At 46.3% G+C, this 22,140-nt stretch overlaps 1 pseudogene; it reads left to right on the top strand.

Annotated features, from left to right (window-relative positions):
• Window positions 1-12,580: 12,580 nt before the first annotated feature.
• On the top strand, window positions 12,581-21,238 carry LOC128760973 (uncharacterized; annotated as a pseudogene).
• The last annotated feature ends 902 nt before the right edge of the window (window positions 21,239-22,140 follow it).

Raw genomic sequence — 22,140 nt, 5'->3', positions numbered from 1 at the left:
TCACTTCGGGACTGATTAAAATGAAAACTAAATTATAGAACTTTGCAGAACAATGTACTACGCTCCATGGCTTTTACCCACGATTACATTAAAATACCCATAAGTGTTTAAACACTGCACGGAGCCAGACAATAGTTTGGACTATCTTCTGGATGACATGGACACGTATTGGAGCAGATGTACTGACGTTCCGTCTACGTCAACAGGAGACCCAAGGTAACGCCTCCATCCGCAAGCACATAAAAAGAGCAGCGCAGCAAGTATCTCAAGTTTAGTCGCACTGAACATGGCAAGCAACCAGACGAACACCACCGGGTATCACCCAGAGAATCCTCCCCAGGTAGGGACAGATTTTATTGATTTTGCGATGCTGTCCATTTTACAAGTAATATTTGTACCTCCATTACATAAGCAAAAGACTTGCCTGGGGTGCATCCTCGGATTAATAGTAGGGTGCATTCGTTTTTTTGCTAGAAAAGTATCCCCTTTACATACCTCATTCAGCCTCATTGGAGTCGCGGGATTAAATCTAAGCCTTCAAAGACCATGGCTTTGGCCGACCACGGTCACCATAGTATACGTATTGGACAGCCTGTACACCGAATTGGCCCTTTTGTTTTGCATAGGTTCTCAGTGTACCTATTGCAATATAGCAGGAACGGTGATATATTTCATACTCATAGGCTCATTGATGGCATTAATTTGGTCAACCCTGGGGAGGTATAAAAGGGCAGCACTTAACCTTACTGCGCAATGGATGATTCTGATGATATGGATTCTGTTCAAAAAGTTAGCTGGAGGAACTTCTTTGTATGTCTCTGTGTTTTATATAGGTTATCTGATGGGGACTTGTTACCCCATGAAGATATGGAAAACTTCGAACAGCATAACTGTACGTACAGACCAAACGCGACTTCCGTGAGCGACACGACTGATTTGCATAGAAAGTCAATGGGGTTGAGCGACTGACGGCGACCAGCGGCGACCAACATGGCAGCGACACGACTGGGGTGTGCAACGCTACAAGATTTGAGCTACATACGGCGACTCCGGCTACTCAAGACGACACAACTGGGGTACAGCGACAGTCGCAGAAGTTCACCACCTGCGGAGCGTTGACCAATCAGAGACCAGATCCGCGAGTGACGTGTCCCGGCGGAGGAGAAGCAAATCGCTGCGGTTGTTTACAAGCAGACTTTCCGCCGTCCTGAGAGTGGCTCAAATCGTGCATTTTTTAATTTTCACCGGAACATAAATAGGAAGAATCTTGTCCGGAGGGAAAGTTCGCCACAACGGTGGCGTTCCTGGTGAGTTGAGACCTTTATTTACGTAAGTTTACTAAAGTTATGTTCGCCTAAACGCAATGTCCACCGAGTTTACGAGGCGAATGCACCGCTGCGACGGTAGAAACTACGTATGTATGGTGACGAGATAAATAAGTACTGTTTCTGATTTAATTAAATTCAGATGAGACGTCCTGAAGGGTCTGTTTATATGAGGGGAGGACGGTGACCGAGGAGCGGAGTGGTCAGCGGCATCTACGGTAGTGCCGTGAAGTGAGCGTTCTTCACCGTCCTCTCTCTTCTGGAGCCCCTCATCTCCAAGAGAGACCTCGGCCAACATGACTGGAGATGCAGCAGCAGCTGCAGCAGCAAGGTAGCAGGTAGGTTTGCACGTTCATTTAGTGGGGATATTCTGAATACTAGATTAATATATAAATATAAAAATGTATGTAGCTTTCTGTATAGCTTTGTTTCTGTATAGCTTGTACAATAATGTAATCACGCTATGCTGTCATTAAGGAGAGGAGGAGGATGGATCCACTCATGATGTTGGTGATGATGATGAGGAGGAGGATGGACCTTCCTCCTGCCTCACCTGGTGCTGCTGCGTCTCCTCCACCTGCCACTGGCCCCTCCTCATCCACTGCTGCTCCTGATGTATGTAGAAATAGCATTTTCTAGCATTATTCAATTTTTTTAATTAAATGTTATTGTTCTACATCATTCAAGCACTGTCATAGTGACATGACTTGCTTTAGGTTAACTATTGCTGTCCTATACAGATTTTATTTATTCGTACTCATCACTATGGAATGTAATTGGACTCAACTTTCATTATGTGCAGGACACCGATGGAAGAGACCAACAGAGGAAGGGTCCCCCGATGCTGAAGCTGAGCTCAAACATCTACTAATGTACTCCCTCCACAAACCCAGCTCAGAAGAAGGGACAGTTTTCAAGGTCCTCGTTCCTTCCTGGTTCCACATAAATTTAAAATGTACATGTTACTTTACCAAGCAAAACAACAGCTGACTGAAACCATTTGGACCCTTCATTTATTTTCTTTGTAGCCACAGTTTCATTAAAGAACCGGATGCCGCCCCACTTCCTCCGCCTCTCTTGACCCTCGTCCCTCTGAGGAAGATCCTTCAAAACACACCTACGTAGTTCACTTCAAGTTTGACTGTGATTCTGTGTGTATTGAATGAGTATAAATGAATGGGGTTACTTTATTTTTGCAAATAAAGTGTTTGACAATGAACATTTATTTTTGTGAAAAATGGATTCACAGAAAAAAATAAAATCAAAAGCACTTTGCAAAATATCAACAAATTGAGTTGAACACAGCTTTGTTTTATTGCAGAGATGAAATATATATGCAAGAACCTATGCTTTGTTAAAATAGGTGGCTGACTCTTGAATGAGCAATTGTGTTGCACTGATAACTGTTTTTTTTCCAAAGAGGAGAAGCCTCATCTTCAACAAAAACATATGTGGTCGGTGGCCGTGGTCCTCTGGTCAGCTCCTGGAAGTAGACCGTCACACCAACACAGAAGCAGTTGGTGATGAGTCTCCTGTTACCGAAGATCTGCAAAATATAAACCATACATGGATATGTAAACATATATATGTTGGTGATAATTTAACAAAGTACATATCAACCATACAACAGTGCATCTAGGATAAATTGTTTCATCACAATGCATTTAACTGTTGCATTCATTGATTACCACAAAGTGGCGCTCACTGAAAAGACTTTAGTGTACAAATTATTGACGATGACAGATTATATATCTCCGAAAATTACATCTGCATACAGCAGATACGACCGCGGAGTTCATGAACTGATGACAGTTCAGAAAGACTTGGACACAAGTCGCCGTACATAACTACACATCGAGTTGCTTACCGAAGACAGATGTTCGCCAGAGGACAGACCGCGGCACTTGGTGTCCTGTATTCGGCCACTGATCCGGACCAACAGGTCGTCCAACTCGCGGCGGTTCCGCCTGAAGTACCGCACGAAGCGGCCGTATCCCGGTGACGCTGCTGGAGCATGGTGAATTGTGGCATGGGGGGCTTGGTATGCAACATTACAAAGGACGATATTGTCCTGGTGGTTATCAAGAGTGGATCGAAAGGTTGTTGAAAGACAGACCAGTGGTGCCCACGGCACTTGGTTGGCATATGCAAGGACCAGTCTCTTGGGAAAATGAACGTGAACGTTTGAACTCACAAACAGCTGTGTGTTCTGAACTTAGAATGACCTTGTAAGCGTGAACGTCTGAACTCATGTGCAGGTGGGTGTCTTGAACTTAGATTGAACTTGTAAACGCACGTGCTGACGCAGATGGAGCAGATGTGTTGACCTAATATGGTGAACCGGGCACCATTGACGCAAATGCTGACGCAAGTGCTGATGTAAATGAGACTAATGTGATTAATCAACGACACATGCGATCCTTTTAAGGGCATCGCATCAAGGTCAGCTGTGAAAAAACTAGATATGATTTGTCACCTGGGCACGGGATACGGACATGGGTATGTCATCAAGGCCATGTGTGTTGCTATATAAACGCTCGGAGATGTGACACTGGGGTCCTGCTCTTTGGCTTTTCGGCTGCATCTGTCTACAGTAAGGTCTTGTATCTTAACTTAGGACGGTGCTCTTGTTATTGCTCTCAGACTATTTGATTTAACTCATTTTTTATTTTTCTTTTATTATTTTTGATTTAACTCTTTTTATTGCATGTATTTTGATTATATGGTTTTTGAAGTATATGTACTAGTACCAGCATCTGGCTGTACTTTTGATACTGTTGGGTATCAGCGTCTGGCAATACCCTTGAGTTTATGGATTTTATTATTCTTGATTGATTTTGTTGTTTTTACTATTCTTTTATTAATTTTTTGAAGAAATACTTTTGTAACAAAAACATAATAAAATTGAGTACGAATTAAGTACTAAAAAGGCACAACGGCGTTGATCCCTGATTACTAAAGAATCAACTGGCTCCTACCTACTACCATCAATTGGGTTATAGGTGAGTTATTGTTTGATTTCCTCCTGTTGCACATGTAATGAATGTCTCACATGGTAGCATTATTCCATCCTGAATTATTGTGTCAATGATAAGGTGGTAGTTTAAGGCAGTTATGGGGAAATATGTTATTTAGAAGGAATGGATTGAGGATCCGATCATGAGTCCCTAAACGAAGTTAAGTAAAGAGACTACGGTAAGAGGTGTAGCATTGTAAGGTCAAGAACCTGTTTCTTAACAGGTCGGGCTAATTAAATAACCCGCTCAGTGAAGCGCCGACACTACTCACTAATATAATAAGGTAGAGTTGATACACTTATTATAGTCTTAGAACCGTGTCCGCAACAAGAGGCTGACTGAGTTGACCACCCGAGGGGCCCTTTACCAGAGAGGCAAAGGGAGGTAGTGTGCTCGGAACTAGGGACGGCTTATGTTATAGCCAATCGCCTTGTACACAAAACCTTGAAAACCTAAACCCGACGACAGCTACATCAAGGCTAGCAGGCAGTCCTCTTCTCTCAGGCTGAAAACGCGTTTTCTGCAGTTTACTCACTGCTTAGGGATGCCTCAGAACATGTAAATTTAACCTGCCACTATAGCAGAAAGGGTGTTTAAAGTAAGTGCTGAACTAATCCAACATGCCTGAAGGTGCTTCAGAGAGGTAAAAACATTTTTTGTGTTGTCGGTCTCAAAACCACAGTCCCTCGGGCTGAAAACGCGTTTTCTGCACTGTTCACACACACTGGTCAGGGATAGGTCAGAACATGACATGTCACCTGCCACTACAGGAAAAACATTCTTTCTACTATTTTCGGCACTAAATCTACCTTTCTGAAATGTTTTTAGGGTGTAATAAAGTATTGTATTTGATTGCTGGTCCGAAACCCAGCTTCTCTCGGGCTGCACTGATCACTCACTGTTCAGCGATACCTCAGAACATGAAAATTTCACCTGGCACTATAGCAAATGCATTCTTTCTAGAAGCGTTCTTTCTAATAGGTGCCGAACTAATTCAACATGTCTGAAGTGGTATGTGAGGTATCAACATTTTTATGTTTGTCCATCAGAAAACCACCGTCACTGGGATTGAAAACGCGTTTACTGCGCCGTTCACTCACTGATCAGAATAGTCTCAGAACAAGAAAATATCACCTGCAACTATAGGAAAAACAGCCTTTCTAGTATATTGAACACTAAACCTACATTTATGAACTATTTTCAGAGGGTTATCTACAATTTTATTTTTGCTGTTCAGAAAACCCACTTTCACTTTGGCCCAAAACGCGTTTTACACACTGTTCACGCACTGTTCACGCACTGTTCACGAACTGTTCACTCACTAGTCGGCGATTCCTCAGAAGATCAAAATTTCAGCTGCCGCTACACCAGAAAAGGTATTTCTACTAGGTGCAGAACTAACTCAACTTGTCTAAAGTCATTTAAGAGAGTTTACATTTTTATTTTTGCCGGTCTGTATACCACAGTGTCTTTGTCCGAAAATGTGTTTCACGCCCTGTTCACTCACTGCTCAGCGATTCTTCAGAAGATGAAAATTTCACCTGCCATTATAGCCGAAAAGTTATATCCACGAGGTGCAGAAATAACTCAACAAGTCGAAAGTGATTTCAGAGAGTTATAAACATTTTTAGTTTTGTCGGTCTGTAAACCACCTTTTCTTTGGCTGAAAATGCGTTTTATGCACTGTTCAATCACTGCTCAGGGAATGCCTGAAAAAATCCTCCAATTCTGAACTGTTTTCCTGGTCAGAAAACTAGCTTCACCTGGCCTGAAAACACGTATTCTAGACTGTTCACTCACTGCTCAGGGATGCCTTAGAACATGAAAGTTCATCCTGCAACTACAGGAAAAACAGTCTTTCTAATATGTTTAACATTAAACCTACATTTCTGAACAGTTTTTAGAGAGTTATCAACAATTTTATTTTTGCCATTCCGAAACCCACTTTCTCTCTGGCTGAAAACGTGCACTGTTTTTTTGCACTGTTCACTCACTGATCAGAACAGTCTCAGAACATGAAAATATCACCTTAAAAAAAGAGGAAAAACAGTCTTTCTAGTATATTCAACACTAAACCTACTTTTCTGAACTGTTTTTAGACGGTTATCAATAATTTTATTTTTGCCTGTCCGAAACCCAGCTTCTCACTGGCTGAAAACACATATTTTGCACTGCTCACTCGCTGCTCAGGGTTGCCTCTGAACATGAAAATTTCACTTGTCTTTACAGCAGCATTCTAGTAGCTGCAGAACTAATTCAACCTCAAGTGGTTCCTGAGAGTTATCAACGTTTTTTATGTTGGTCTGAAAACCACAGTACCTCTGGCTGAAAATGCGTTTTATGGACAGTTCACTCACTTTTCTGAATAGCCTCAGAACAGGAAAATATTGCCTGCAACTATGGGAAAATCACTCTTTCTATTATATTCGGCACTAAATCTACCTTTCTGAACTGTTTTTTAAGGCGTTATCAACAATTTCATTTTTGCTGGTCTGAAACACACCTTCCTTTTTTGCACTGTTCACTCACTGCTCAGGGATGTCTCAGAAAATGAAAATTTCACATGCCACTATAGCAGAAATGGTATTTCTGGTAGCAGCAGAACTAATTCAATATGTCTGAAGTGGTTTCAGACAGATATCAACATGTTTATGTTTGTTGGTCTGAAAACCACAGTCCCTTGGGCTGAAAACATTTCACCTGCAACTATAGGAAAAACACTCTTTGTAGTATATTCAACACTAAACCTTCATTCCTAATCTGTTTAATCTGTGTAATCTTTTAGAAGGGTATGAACAATTTTATTTTTGGTCCGAAACCCACTACCGCTTTCAGATGTAACCACATTTTTATGTTTGTCGGTCAGAAAACCACCGTCACTCGGGTTGAAAACGTATTTTCTGCACTGTTCCCTCACAGATCAGAATAGCCTCTGAACATGAAAATATCACCTGCAACTATAAGAAAAACGTTCTGTCTGGTACATTCGGCACTAAATCTACCTTTCTGAACTGTTTTTCTGGGGGTTATCAACAATTTTATTTTTGCTGGTCCAAAATGCACCTTCTCTCAGGCTGAAAACTCGTTTTCTGCACTGTTCAGTCACTGCTCAGGGATGCCTCAAAACATTAAAATTTCATCTGCAATTATAGGAAAAACACTCTTTCAAGTATATTCAAGACTAAACCACTACGAATAGGGCGCTGCGACTGGCCTACAAGCAGCCGAACTGTTCCACATTTCCTGCTTCCAAGCCATGATGAGTTTGAAGAGTACCAGGCGCTGCTGTGAGGTGGATCCCACTCACTCAGCCGTCATGCGCGATGCTTGATGCGCTCGCCCCCGGAACTCGACATCCACCCTGAGGAGTGACCATCCCACCCGACGCTGACAGAGCCATCATCACGCAGTGGAATGGTGTCTACGCCGTCGGCAACCAGCTCATAGCGCTTGAGAACATCATTGCGCTCTTTATGAGCTCCATGGTCTGGCTGGAGACCAGTCGGCTGCTCTCACCTCTGCTACCTCCGTCGGAAGAAGCCTAGGAAGGAAGGAACTTTGTATCTAAAATTATGCATGTAAACCAAAGTCTAACTTGAATAAAAAATAAGATGCATTACTTTGGTTTGGGGTTTGTTTCTTCTCTGTCCAAAATTAGGGTTTATCACCCATCAAGTTCTCTTCCGGTTCCAGTCAGTGCAAACTGGAGTGGCAGCTGTGGCTACAAAATTTTTTTTTTCTTTGACATCATCTCAGGGGACCGAGCATTATAGTAACGGTCTGTCTGCCTCCTTATCCCTGACGCCAGAACTGTCCCTGGGAAAGTTTCTGGAGCCAAGAAGTTTTGTTCTTCCTCAGCTACGCCACAATAAGAAGCACAGGCGTCAAATAACTCCAGCCAGCCAGCTCCAAGTCAGGAGAGTTTCAATTCTGTCATTAATTCTTCTTATTCCTCAGACTCGCCAGTTTCCAGCAGGGATCGCAACTGGGAGGGCAGCGGAGAGGCAAAACTCGTACGGCCGCCGGCAACAGAGAGCTTATGTTTGTGGGAACTGAATCCAGCCTGCCCAGTTGCTCGACCGAAACCTGGGTGCGAGGTCTTGGCGATTGGAGGGACGACGAGACCAACAGCTGCTCATCCCGGTGCCACGAACACGTCACGCTTCATGACGCGCGCCAAGCGGTCAGTAACTTACTTTATAAAGCACCGTTTAAAAATGTTTTCTCCTCTTTGAGTCACTTGCCGGAGCAGGACTTACATCAGAGGTGTCAGATGGATGTGGAGATCACACAGGTTTCATCCAGAGCTCGCCCTTTGACGCTATTCGCTCCTATGTGGGAAGCTCACTGTCCAGCTTCTTCTAAATGCATCAAACTGATTCTGAAGGTGGGTTATGCTCTCCAAGTCAGCCAGGGCGCACCTCAGTTTAATGGCATTCTGACAACGTCTGACAGATCTGGCAAAAAATCTCTGTCTTCAGAACGAGGTCAGTGTTCTGCTCGACAAAGGCATTATTGAGTCAGTTCCACCTCAAAAACAAATGTCCAAATTTTATTCTTGCTACTTCCTGGTTCGCAAGAAGTCAGGAGGTTGAAGGCTGATTTTGGATCTCAGTATCCTCAACACTTTTATAATCCACTGCCCGTGAAAGTGTCTCCACAAGCTCTGAGAGATGTGAGGTTTTGGAACTCTACTTCAAACCTCCATCACACTGTATCCTTGGATTGTCAAAACACCTCTTTACAAGTCTTGACAGACGCATCTCTGTTAGGCTGGGGAGGCCACCTGGATCAGATCTGCGGGATCTGGAGCAGTTCCGAAGGTTGTCACATTAACTTGCTGGAACTGTTGGCTGTTTTACTTTAAAAGCAACACGTTTTAAAGTGTGCCTCTTTCTCCCCATCTAAGTGGGAACCACTTTATGGTGAGCTTAGACAGCTCCACCGGGGTGGCCTATATCAACCACCAGGATGGCTTGAGGTGGTATGCGTTACACAACCTAGCCAGGAAGATTTGGCTCTGGGCTGATGAACATTTAGCCTCACTGAGGGCTCCGCATGCGCCAGGTGTAGACAATGTGGCAGCAGACAGATTTTCTCAGAGACCACTCCCAGATGAATGGAGTTTATCTTAGGAGATGGCAAACATGATCTGGGAGTTTTTCGCCACCCAGTGGCTGATCTCTTTGCTAGCTGAGAGAACTTCAAATGTCCTCTCTGGTTCTCTCTCCGTAGATCCGATGACCCTCCACTGGGAGTGGACGCCCTGGCTCATTCAAGGTGGCCTGAAAGCCTCCTGTATGCCTTTCCTCCTCCTCACCTTCTTCTTCCTCTGATGAGGAGAATTCAACTGCAGAGAGTGAGAATGATTCTCGTGGCTCCAGACAGCCCCAGGTCCAGTATCCGGTGATGTGTCAGATGCTGATCAAAGGCCCCTGGGAGTTCCCTCCATCTAGGTCAGCACTTCTGCAAGCATCAGGAACCCCGAGGGCTCCCCCAATACTAGGATGACCCCTGAAGGTTTGGCTTCTCCAGGGTAAACAATCAGTCACTTGCCCCCTGATGTCCAATTGACTCTTCAGAACGTTAAAGGTTTGAGGGTTTTTTTCCCAGTGGTGTGGTACAAAGTCAGCCTCCCCGGAATCAGCACCTGTTTCTCTTATCCTCTCTTTTCTCCAGCATCTGGTTAACAAAGGTCAGAGCGGCACTACATTAGGGGTATATGGAGCAGCCCTTTCCATGCTACACAGTGGTCAGGGTTACCATGTCGCTGAGCATCGTCTATTGAGCCGTTTCATGAGAAGAGTGAAAAGGCTTAGACCAACCTCAAGACCTTTATGTCACTACTGGGACCTGCTGCTGGTACTCAATTCACTCTCCGAAGCCCCTTTTGAGTCGCTCAATCAGGCCTCCCTGGAGTGAGTAGCGTACAATGCGGCTCCTCTTATGGCCTTAGCTTCAGCAAAGAGAGTGGGAGAGCTGAGTTCTTTTTCCATCAGCCCAGATTGCTTCTCTTCTGGTGTCGATGACTCTGCGGTGTCACTTAGACCCTGCTTTCGCACCTAAATGTCTCTCTTCTTCGTCTCAGGTCAGCACATTTTCAATAAAGGCTTTCTGCCCTCCTAAGCATTCAGATGAGGAGCATGAGCGTTTACACAAAAAGCAGTTAACTGGATCGAGTCCCACCCTTCAGAAAGACGGACAGTCTGTGGGTGGTTCTCGCAGGTGGTTAGAAGGGGCTCACAGGTTGTCACATTGGCTTAGAATTGGCATCACGAAAGCCTATGAGACAGCAGGAAAACTGGCACCAGAATCCTTGAGAGCACATCTGTGGCTGCTTTCAAGGGAGTATCTACAGCCAGGCAGTTTCTTGGTCATCAATCTCTACTTTTGCTGACCACTACTTGTCTAATGTGTCTGCATCCTCCTTCTCTCATGTCGTTCTGTCTTCAGGAGCAGCCGAACCCTGCGACAAGTAGGCCCTCATTCACAGCACTGTCTCTGGGACACCAGTAACTGCTTCATTACAGTGTTGTGGAGTGTGCAGCGTCCCAAGATCCACCGGATTCTTCCAAAACTGTCTATTCATTTGTGAATAAACTCCCTCTTTCTTACTCAGCTCAGACTTAGAAGCCTGACTGTAGCTGCTAGGTGAATATTTTCTCTCCAGGTATGGAGGATTGTTGCCACTTTCTATTTCAGCCGTATAATGGCTAATCGAGGGCAACGCAGTTCCTGCTAATCCGGAGTGTAAGTTACAGTCTATATATGATGGGTTGTTAACACCACCTTCTATTTCAGCTTCCGGTGGAAAAGGTGAGGCGGCAGCTCCTGCCACCCAGATTGTAAAATTATACTTTATGTATGAGGGGTTGTGAATGCTACATCTTCACAACCCATTCATTCATTCATTCAGGCTGGATAGACCCCGGGCGGGTGGTGGCGTAGGAACTCTCATAGGCAGGTTCGGTGTGAGGCCCTGGCGATCTGAGATATCCACAGGACCCTGTGCGCACCTCCTTCCGTCATACCGAAGCAACATCGCCGGTGACATTGCAGGCGGCTTAGTGCAGGAAAATGCGCATCTCCTTGACAAATTAAAAAAAAAAAAAATGCAAATACTATGCTTTAAGCAATGGTTTTATTAAAAACCAATTTCCTCCGATCAGAGACTCGAAGCCGACTGCCCTGGCAGAAGCTGCTGCCGAAGATCCCGACATCCACGCAGGAAGCGCGACCAGCGCTGAGTCTCCTGCGGTTAAATTTGTTCCTGCACTGACGGGACAAGTCTCTCCCGTGACTGCGACGAGACCTCAGTCCTGCCTGAAGTTTCCGTGGTCCAGAGGAGGCGTTCTGCTGGTCTTCAGGTCTCAAGATTCTTTTCTTGATGTGCCAGATGCGCCGGCTCGGCTGTAATGTCACAATTGTAATTTCACAATTACACAGTCACTGACTCACTCCTCTCTAATTACACAATCACATTTTGCAGAGTGCCCTGGCGCTTCCATTGAAGTAGAAAGGCTGGTGTAATATTCCTGGAATATGTTTGTGTTAGTCCAGTGTGTGACAAGTGAGGTTGGACATGATATATATTGTGGCGTATTGGGGAAGGCGGAGTTGAGAGGTATCCCCCGGCATGCTTTGCAGCGGTTTGTTTTGGTGTTCTGGGTGACATTGGGTGTGTTTTGCTTCACTACAAGTTGTTTGCTGCATGTTGCTATTCTCTGTGTTGGGATTGATAGTTCTCTTTTGTTATAACTCCTGTGTTTGGGTGAGCACCGTGAGTGGGCTTGTTAGTTTGTTTTGTGACCTCCCTCCATTTATGTGAATGCATGTTCTGCTTGGATGTTAATAAAGTGGCTGTACTTCCTGTAGTCACGCGGTGTATGAGGCACAGGAATGGTGATTGACACTGGAAGAAGTCTCCGCCTGTGATTTGTTAATTTAATACCCTAGCTCGCCACACTGGTGTCAGAAGTGGGATTTACTATGGCTGCATCCGTTAAGGAAATTGATGACCTCATTGCTCGACTGGAGACCATGCAAAGTGCACAACCAAAGCAGAGACTTGTGCCCCACGGTCAGCAGGAGACCACTATAGGACGGACACCTCATCTGTCACGATACCCCGCTCCCTACAACTGATGACACCGCCACCGCTACCACATCCAGCATTTCCAGAACCACCTATGACATCTGACGTTCCTCGACGGAGTATCATGAAGCTGCCACGCTATAATGGCGAAGAGCTACCAGAGACTTATCTTATTCAACCTGGCGTCCCAGCTTAATGCATGGTCAGCAGAAGAGACAGCAGTCCACGTGGCCCTCGATTTGGAAGGAAAAGCCCTGCAGATTCTCACAGACCTCCAACCTGACGAGAGATTCAACTGGCAAGCAATGGAAGGCGCCATCAAGCACCGTTTTGGCCACCATGCCCATGCTGATGATGGCCGTGACAAGCTTGTCAGCCGGAAAAGACAAGCAGGTGAGGGTCTGGGTGCATATGCTGCTGATCTCCGTTGCTATGCCAGGCGCGGGTACCCCACGTTCCATGCCACAGTGCAGGAAGAGTTAGCGCAGTTCACTGGATCTTCGGAGTGGCTACTGGCAGGTGGAGCTTGCACCTGAGGCACGCCCCAAGACCGCCTTCTCTATTGGCCAAGGGTTGTGGCAATTCAAGGTCATGCCTTTCGGCCTCTGCAATGCTCCGGCCACATCTGAGCGCCTTATGGAAAGGGTCCTGGCTGAAATCCCTCGAGTCACTGTGTGGTATATCTAGATGACCTCCTCTCCCATGCTGCTGATTTTGAGAGTGCTGTGACCAACTTGGAGGTTGTCTTTCATGCCATTCGCCGGGCTGGCTTGCGTCTGAACCCGAGAAAGTGCCATCTTTTCCGACGAGAGACATCCTTCTTGGGTCATGTCGTCAGTGCAGCAGGAGCGTCCACTGACCCTGCTAAAGTGGCTGCAGTGAGGGACTGGTCTATTCCCCAAAATGTTGGGCAACTGAGGAGCTTCCTGGGTCTGGCCTCTTACTATCGGCGTTTCGTCAGGGACTTCACCACCATTGCCACCCCACTACATCGGCTGACTCAGAAAGGTCAAGCATTCCACTGGAGTGAGGACTGCTGTCGCCTTTGAGCGCCTCCGTTCTGCCCTTGTTGGGGCCCCTGTATTGTTGTACCCAGATCTCCAGCTGCCATTCATCGTGGACACTGATGCCAGCAATGTGGGGCTCGGAGCAGTGTTGTCCCAAGAGGGAGAGAATGGAGAGCAGGTCATTGCCTATTACAGTCGCTCCCTCAGCCGACCAGAGAGGGACTACGGTGTCACTCGTAGGGATTGCTGGCCGTTGTCCTTGGGCTCCGTCACTTCAGGCCGTACCTCTATGGGAAGAGATTTCTCCTTCGCACTGATCATGCCTCGCTCACGTGGCTCCTTAACTTTAAAGAGACAGAGGGACAGCTGACAGACAGTGTCGCTACTGTCAGCGTGTGGAGGACCGGGACCCTCTGAACCCAAAAGTATCGGCCCTACAACCCATCTCCTCAGATGACGAGAGTGGGCCACAGGTGTCAGCACTGACACCTGTGGCCTGGAAACCATCGATCTCCAACAGCTCCAGCTGGACCAGAAGGAAGACCCCGTCCTCGTCCAGGTCCAAAAGTGGATGGAGCCCGGCCAACGACCAGCATGGAACACCGTGTCAGCTTTGGACCCTGAGGCCAAGGGCCTCTATGCCCAGTGGACCAGCCTCAACGTGATGGCCTCCTTCATCATCACTGGCAAACCCCTGGGGGCCACTGAGATGTCTTCCAACTCCTAGTTCCCTGCAAGCTACGCCCCAGGGTCCTGCAGCTTGTCCATGGCTCAGTGGGGTCGGGTCATTTTGGAGTGACCAAGACTCTTCATCGGCTCCGGTCACGATTCTACTGGCCAGGGAGTCGACAGGATGTAGAGCTCTACGTTCATCGGTGTGACTCTTGCACTGCTCAAAAGGGGCCCTCTCGGCAGTCCCACGCTCCCCTGCAGCAATACCAGGTGGGGGCTCCTATGGAACGTGTGGGAGTAGACATCCTTGGCCCCTTTCCGACCATGGACCAAGGGAACCGCTACGTACTGGTGGCGATGGACTATTTTACCAAGTGGCCTGAGGCATTTGCGGTTCCTGATCAGAGTGCATCCACCATCGCCAAGCACTTTGTCAATGAGAAGTTCTGCCGCTTTGGTGTGCCAGAGGAACTGCACAGTGATCAGGTTCGGAACTTTGAGCGCAAAGTGTTCAGTGAGGTCTGCCGGAGGCTCGGCATCAAGAAGACTTGGACCACACCACTGTACCCTCAGAGCGATGGGCTGGTTGAACGCTTCAACCATACCCTGGCTACCCAGCTAGCAATCCTAACCAGCCGGCAGCAGCGAGACTGGCATCGACACCTGCCTTTGGTTCTGTGGGCATACCGGACAGCGGTTCAGGAATCCACAAAATGCACCCCGGCCATCCTCATGTTTGGGCATGAGCTCCGCACCCCTGTGGATTTGGTGTTTGGTCCTCCCCCTGAGCCTGAGTTGGAAGGTGCACCAGGCTTGCACTACCTCTACAGTCTAAGGGAACGGCTCCGGCTGGTGCATGAGATGACCAGGAAGGCCCTCTCTGACGCTGGGTTGCGGCAGAAGCGGCCTTATGATTCCCGTTGTAAAGGACAGGACTTTGCCCCTGGGGAACAGGTGTGGGTCTACAGCCCTGAGCGGAAGAAAGGTCTTTCCCCTAAACTGATGAGCCATTGGACGGGACCTTGTGCCGTGCTTGAGAGACTGTCAGACGTAGTGTACAGGGTGCGGCTCATAAAAAGGAATGCATGAAAAAGGTGAATGCATGTTACACGCGAGAGAATTGTATACTTCACTGTGGTTTGTGTTTTCTACTATATAAAATGTAAAATAAAATATTAAAAAAGAAAATAAAGAAATGCTAACTCACCCGCAACACTCAAAGCATATAATGCTCAATGGGTGGGGACTGCTGTCCTTTGGGTAAACATCCACTGCTTTTCCTTTTAATGCAGGGATCTCGAAGTCTAAGACCCACCTTGCATCTGCCTCTATTGGGATCTTCAATTGGTATTAAAGTCTCTGTCTGAAGCTCCCTTCGAGCCACTTGATCCGGGTCCTTTGGAGCTGGTGGCTTACAAAGCAGCTCTCCTCCTGGCCCTGGCCTCCATCAGGAGGGTTTGGAGAACGATGTGCCTTCTCAATTAGTCCTGACTGTATGTCATGTATTCCCGTGAGGGCACTGAGAGCTTATCTGAATGCAGTCAAGGCCTTCAGGAAAACAGATAAGCTGTGGGTGACGCTGGCAGGTGGTAAAAAGGGTCAACATCCATAGCAGCCTTCAGAGGAATTTCTTTGGCATAAATCTGCCAAGCAGCCTCCTGGGCTTCCGTCTCAACCTTTGCCGATTTCTATTTGTGTGACGTAGCTGCTTCTTCTTTGCCTCACGTTGTCCTGCCTGCAAGTGCTTCCAGCAGCTCTGGTCAATATATGAGAGAATCGTTTGCTGATCGAAGGGAGGCTCTCTTCATCTAAATCCAACTTCTTCCTTCGGTCAAATGGTGCAGCGCCCTCCCTCCAGAGCCGAGCGACCTTCAGAAGCGCTGATGCTTTTGTATTTTTGGTGCAATAAAGTGTTTCTCTACCGCAGTGCTTCGTCATGAGCCAAACATGTCTCCGCTGGCGAGTTCTCCCTCCAAATATGGACGGTTAATAGTGCCAATTGTGTTCTTCCACGTTGGGCTCAAACTCGTGCTGTGTCTATGGTCTCAGGTTCCCCTGTGTAGTCGCCAGAGCAGGGAAGCACCTGATTTGGCAACGAGAGCGCCCTAGGGGGACGCGCAGACCCACTGTATTGAGGGTTATTGGTGACACTTCACTACATTCGGACTAACAACATTTTGCGCGACCTTAGGGGTGATGTAATTGGCGCAAGACGTCTAGTAGGCCGGACTGGTGTGAGACCTGGCGTTTGGAGATAGCGACAGGTCTCTTGGCGCGCTGGGTCAGGCGAGGTGCCTGGCGGTGGTGCATTCATCGCTATGTGGCCTCCTCTTCTACACGGTCAAGTTCTTGGTCCATGGGAGAGTCCAGCAGGCGAAGCGAGGGCTTTGTTACCTGATCTCAATATTCCTCCCATATCTGCTACACTTGGACTACGGTCAAAAAGAGATGGAAATAAGGAACGATTGAAAACTCCCTGGATAGGTCATAGGGAGTGGACCGGTGGGGGTATAACCATCACCATCACATCATCTATTAACATTATGTTTTCTTTCGAAACCCACCTTCTCTCGCTCAGATCACGCGTTTTCTGCACTGTTCACTCCCTCACCAGAAAAGTCTGATAAGATGAAATTATCAAACTATAGCAGAAAGACACTTTAAAATAAATTCAGCGCTAATGTCTACCTTTCTGAACTTTTTTCACAGCGTTATCAACATTTTTTGTGTTTTTGTTCTGAAACCCACTATCACTCAGGCTGAAAATGCGTTTTCTGAACTGTTCACACACTGATATATATATATATATATAGCTATAGAACATGAAAATTTCTAATGCCACTAAAGCAGAAGGGGTCTATCAAGTAGGTGCAGCACTAATTCAACCTTTCTAAAGTGGTTTCAGAGACTAATCAACATTTTTATGTTTATCCGTCTGAAAACCACCGTCACTCGGGCTGAAAACGCGATTTCTGCATTATTCACACACTGATGAGAATAGCCTCAGAACAATGAAAATATCAACTTTAACTATAGGAAAAACACTCTTTCGAGTATATTCAGCACTAAATCTACCTTTCTGAACAGAAAGGTAGATTTCTGAACAGTTTTAAGAGGGTTTTAAGAAGCTGCTCCGATGACTCTCAGAGCAAAGACAAGAATGAAGAACTCAAAAAGTTAACAACTCAAGTTCAAGCTTTGACACAAATGGTGGAGTCACATAAGCAGTCAACGTCACTGGGTGATGCTAGACTACAGAACTCGCATCAACTGTCTCGTCAACGTGCAAATACCTAAACAAAACAGGCACCGCAAAGAAGAGGGAAACCACACGGCTGCCCTTCCTGTATCGAACAGCAATTGCCACGATGTCAGCATTGTTTCATATGTGGTGAAGAGGGACACCATGAAGTGGGCTGCTTAAAAAAGATCAGGCCAGGGAGAAACCAACAGACGAGGGACAGTCTGTGACCAGCCTCAATAATACGTCCCAGCCAGACCTCCATCTGAGAGAGTGGCAAAGATAATTGGAAATAAATGTCTATTTAGGTGCAACATGAATGGTTATGCAGCTACAGTTCTATTTGATACGGGTGCCCAGGCCCAGTGGTGGATTTTATCCAGACAGGCAAGAGGCCTGTTGAGTGTGAACATGTGCCTGAAAGAATGGGTTATCATGAAGTGATTGTCCAGGCAGGTCAGATAGTTCACTTAAAGTTCCCAGTACCAGCTAGTTTCGCATTATTTGAAATCTGCTGCGTTGACCCACAACTTGATCAGTTGGATTTCGGCGATGGTCTAGTGGAAGTGCGTCATACAGAGAGAACATATATTGAAATCCCTGTCAGCAATCCTACAACATGCAAAGTAGTTCTGGCCAGTCGCACAACCTTGGGTAATAGACAGTTAATCGTCAAGATAGTTGAAACAAATCAGGACAGCGGAGCTCAAGTTAATTTAAGTTAGTAATTCTACCCTCACCAACACAACACTCTGGCACCCGCCGGTCGATATAGCTCATCTGCCTGAAGAGGAAAGGACTGTTGTACAAAAATTACTTTATGAAGAGTCTAATGCATTCGCCTATGACACTGACGATATTGGCTGTATCCCTGACCTGCAGATGACCATCACCATGAAAGATGATATTGCTGTCCAGCGTTTGTATATGGCCATCCCTAAACCCTTATATTAAGAGGTCAAAGAGTACATTCAGGACCTACTAGCCAAAAGGTGGATCTAGAAGTCGAGGTCACCTTATGCTGCTCCAGTGATGTGTGTATGGAAAAAAGATGGATGATTGCGACTCTGCGACTGTGTGGACTATTGCCTCCTCAATCGCAAAACAATTCCTGATAAGCACCCACTCCCACGAATCCAAGACTTGATGAACAAACTGGGTGGCTACAGTTGGTTTTCTATATTGAACCAGGGCAAGGCCTACCACCAGGGCTACATTGCTGAGGGGTCTGTTAGGTATTTCTGCTTGTTCTTCTTTAAAAATGACGAGAGATCAGTGAACTTGAGATCAAGGGAAATTTTACTTCGAAGGAGTCAGAGTTCACAGAAGCAACACTGGTTTACAACAGCGAAGGCTGACTGGAGACAGATGCTTAGAGGTGTCCTTTATACAGCGAGTCCACATTCCTGCCATCCGAGAATGTTGAGTGGCCATCCTGCAGTAAGGAGACGTGTGCTTTTTGAGAAAAGCATTAGCTTAAATATAGAAACTAAGGGGCCTTTGGAATGCGTGCGGACATCAGCATGTAAGCATAGAATTACAAGTAATAATAATCATAATACATTTTATTTAAAAGCGGCTTTCTGAACGCTCAAGGACACTGTACAGGAAGTAAGAAAAATAACAATAAAAGAGCAATAACATCAATAAAAACACACACAAAAAGACAGAAAATGGAATGTAGATGGAAGGGTGATATTAGCTGTTGTATGTGGTCCTTTGAGGAGGGGCAAAGAGCTTAAATTACAGAGGTCCAGGGTGAGAGAGTTCCAGAGCTGGGGAGCTCTGGAACTCTGCTTCCCATGGTGCTGAGACGGGCAAGGGGCACGGTGAGATGGATGGAGAAGGACCTGAGGGAACGGGCTGGAGTGGCGATGTGGAGGAGGTCGGACAGATATGGAGGGGTGAGATTATGGATGGCTTTGAAGGCTTGACCGGGAGGCAGTGAAGGTGTTGGAGGATGGGGGTGATGTGAACATGTGGATTCATCCCCAGCACAAATATGAGCACCGGAAATGTGGAAAGTGTGGGAAGACGAGACACAATCAGCCAGAAAAGTGCCCAGCAAGACAATCTACTTGTAATAAATGTAAGAGAAAGGGACACTGGGCGAGAGTGTGTAGAAGCAAGCTGGTGAGTGAAGTGACGGAAGATAGTCATGAGGGGGCGTACTATCTTGGCTGCATCAACAGCAGCGCCAATGACAATAAAGAGTGGACAGTAACTTTGGATGTTGAAAACAAGCCTGTGAAGTTCAAAATAGACTCAGGTGCTGATTGTAATGTGTTAAGTGAAAAATAATATAGAACACTTACACAAAAGGGTGTGGTACTACAAGCGGAAAAGAAAGTTCTAAGATGCCCAGGGGGTGACTTAAACTGTTTGGGACAGTTTATCACAAACACTGTCTACAAAGGGAAAACATACACTTCCAGACTTTATTTCGTAAGAGGTAAGCATGTAAATAACCTGCTCAGTCGAGCAACATTACTAGCTATGGGGCTAATTAAGAGAGTGTATGAGATAAGTGGAAATGATCAGGAGTTTGGGTTGCTAAAAACTAAGCCGGTGGAAATCGAGCTGCAAAGAGATGCTCAGCTGTACGCAGTAACCACAGCCCACAGAGTCGCCATACCACTGCTGAAAGCTGTGAAAGAGGAGCTGGACCGTATGGAGGCTAATGACATCATTGAAGCTGTAACAAAGCCCACTGAGTGGTGTGCACCGATGGTGCCGGTCCCAAAGAAGAACGGAAAAGCACGCATTTGTGTAGACTTGAAAAAAATGAACAAAGCTGTCGAAAGAGAAAGATTTGAAGAGATGATCACTCAACTAGGTGGCTCTACTGTCTTTTCCTTACTCGATGCAGCTTCTGGGTTCTGGCAGATTCCATTGGAAAAGGAGAGTCAACATCTAACAACTTTCATCACTCCATATGGAAGATATTGCTTCAAAAGACTTCCTTTTGGCATCTCCAATGCACCAGAAATCTTCCAAAGAAAAATGATGGAGACCCTGGAAGGCTTGCAAGGCGTGGCTGTATATATGGATGACATCATAGTCAATGGCAGAGACATGGGAGAGCATGATGAGTGCCTGAAGAAAGTTTTGGAGCGGCTGGAGTCAGCTGGATTAAAGTTGGACTCAGAGAAGTGTTCATTGAGGAAGTCAGAGTTGCAATTCCTGGGACGGATCATCACCACCAAGTCGGAGTGTGTCCAGATCCATCCAAAGTTTCAGCCATAAACAACTTGAAACAGCCTGAGAACATCCAGGAGCTAAAGAGAGCACTGGGCATGATCAATTATCTGGGTAAATACGTACCTGACCTCGCAACAATCAGCCAACCTTTGCATGAGTTGCTGAAGTCGAGAACTGTGTGGGTTTGGGGCCCAGCCCAACAGGCAGCATTTGTTAAAGTCAAAGAACTTCTCTCCACCTCACCTACTCTCGTATACTATGATGCTAACTGGAGCACAACCATATCAGCCGATGCCAGCAGTTATGGGATTGGAGGAGTCCTGCTACAGCTACACGGGGATGATTGGAGACCAGTGGCATTCTGCTCCAGACGACTCAGCGATGCAGAAAGGAGATATGCTCAGATAGAAAAGGAGTGCCTGACTTCAGCGTGGGTGTGTGAAAGGTTTGAAAAATATCTGTATGGCTTGCCAAAGTTCCGACTGATCACAGATCACAAACCTCTCGTGCCACTGATGAATTCTCGAGACCTTGACATCTCACCTATACGCTGTCAGAGACTCCTGATGAGGCTGATGAGCTTCAACATGGAGGCTGTTTATAACCCAGTAAAGACCCTGGTAGTGGCTGACGAGTGCTGCAGTGATGAGCAGCATCCCAGCGTCATCTATCCGCAGTGAGACAGCGTCAGACAGAGACCTACAGGACATAATCCGGTACATCAAGGATGGCTGGCCTGAACAGTCAAAGGAAATAGACAGTGTCGCCAAAGGCTATTTTCATGTGAGAAATGAACTCTCTCTGATGGACTGATTATTAGAGGAAGCAGGATCGTGATACCTAAAACTATGAGGTCAGAAATGTTGGAGAGAATACAGGATGAGGGCCAATACATCAGTATGGTGGCCAGGCATTGCTTCAGCTATAACAAAGAAAGTGGAGAACAGTATGTACTGCAGGGAGCACAGGAGGGCACAAAACAAAGAGCCTTTGCTGTCATCAGAGCTCCCAGGCAGACCGTGGATGAAAATCGGAGTGGACCTCTGTGAATATGACAAGCAGTATTTTCTAGTCGTTACAGACTATTACTCCAGATATTTAGAGATCCTACACATGCGAACCACAACAAGTGCACAGGTCATCCTCAAACTTAAAGCTGTGTTTGCCAGGTTCGGAATACCTGAGGAGGTTGTCAGTGACAACGGGCCACAGTTCAGCAGTGATCTTGCTCATCATATGGACTTCCGACATACAACATGTAGTCCTCACCATCTGCAAGGTAATGGTCACGCTCAACGGGCAGTCCAAGTTACCAAAGCAATACTCAAACAAAAGGATCCACTTTTGGCACTTATGATCTACAGATCTTCTCCACATAGCAGCACCGGTCTCAGCCCTGCCGAGTTGCTCATGGGTAGGAAAGTTACAATAACCCTACCAATTCTGGGAAAAAATCTACTTCCTAAGTGGCCAAATAGACGCCAAATCAGAAACAAGGATGCATTTGAGAAAGGTAAACAAGCCTTTTATTACAACAAGCGGCATGGTGTAAGAATGCTTCCGCCTCTGAGATCCGGAGAAC

Source organism: Synchiropus splendidus, chromosome 1, assembly GCF_027744825.2.
Source record: "Synchiropus splendidus isolate RoL2022-P1 chromosome 1, RoL_Sspl_1.0, whole genome shotgun sequence".
NCBI classification, from domain to species: domain Eukaryota; kingdom Metazoa; phylum Chordata; class Actinopteri; order Syngnathiformes; family Callionymidae; genus Synchiropus; species Synchiropus splendidus.
Note: the sequence above shows the minus strand (reverse complement) of the source record. Positions and strands in the feature narration are given on the sequence as shown.